This window comes from Biomphalaria glabrata, chromosome 13, assembly GCF_947242115.1.
Source record: "Biomphalaria glabrata chromosome 13, xgBioGlab47.1, whole genome shotgun sequence".
Taxonomy (NCBI): Eukaryota; Metazoa; Mollusca; class Gastropoda; family Planorbidae; genus Biomphalaria; species Biomphalaria glabrata.
This window is the reverse complement of record NC_074723.1, coordinates 30,242,557-30,243,828: the sequence shown is the minus strand read 5'-3', so window position 1 is coordinate 30,243,828 and position 1,272 is coordinate 30,242,557.

Genomic DNA, 1,272 nt, shown 5'->3' with positions numbered 1-1,272 from the left:
TATATATATATATATATATATATATATATATATATATATATATATATATATATATATATATATATACATATAATAATAAATATATCACACTAGGCAATGTGGCTGGAAGATAAATTCTCCTGACATTCATACATTTTATTTAATAACTCTTGCACGCACGTAAGGCGGGCTGAAGCTTGCGACCACAACAAAAAAAGGGGGCGGGGGCCTTGGAGTCGAGGGCTGCGTAAGCGCTATCCCCTACCTACGAACTTGTGAGCATATCACTGTAAATGTAGTGTTGTGATTGTATTACAGGTATATGCTAGGGAATGTTCCAAAGAAACAGACATTTCTTAACACGAGTTTATCGTCTCACAAAATACAAGCAGCTGACCTGTTTCTTTAAGAGACACTATTGCCTATTTCAATTTAAAAAAAAATAAATCTGTCACTAATATAAATTCGTAATATATGCTATAAATTAAATTCTTATATTCTTTGATGTCCTATGAAATCCTAAGCAATAATTATAAAAAGGAGACAGGACTTATACCTGCATAGTCGTAGTAACCAAAACGTGCCCCCGGTGCAAGAAACCTTAGTGGAGGCCCTCCCCCCCAACCCTACCCCTATTGTCCAGTCCTAATTCGAAAAGTTGCTTTCGTGTTCTCCTAGTTCTAAATGTCAGTGGACATGGCGAATAGAAAGTCTCTAAAGTCCCCCATACAGAACAGGCGTAGAACGTAATCATCTTATATATATATATCATGGGCGTAGCCAGGATTTTTTTCGGGGGGGGGGGGGTTGGGGGGATTTTTTTCTCCCCCTCCTGCGCTAAAAAAAATATTTATATCTATGTATGTGTGTGTGTATATAATCTTTATTACATTCTGACCCATCATTCTTTCGGAAGTCGCTTATTGTGTCCTAGAATAGGTTCTTCCTGGAGTTAGTGGGTACATTCAACTACATTGTAGACTCCCCGCCAATTCATCAAGCACTATTTCTGATATTGAAAGCCAACAAAATGCATATTCTGAGGTATCTACAGCGCATTTTCCTGCTATTAAAAAGTTTTATTTCAAAAACCTAATGTGCTATTCTTACTGACTTTGACCCTCCCGCGTCGTTCAGCGCATTTGCCGTCAAGTTGTTTCCACAAAAATCTGTCACTGGAAATGTCTGAAGCCTCTTCCCACATGCTTCGCGGACCTCCATGAATGAGTGGCGCCAAGTTGTACTAGGATGTCATCGCAATACTTCTTATGCGTAATTCAGTTTGTCGGAGAA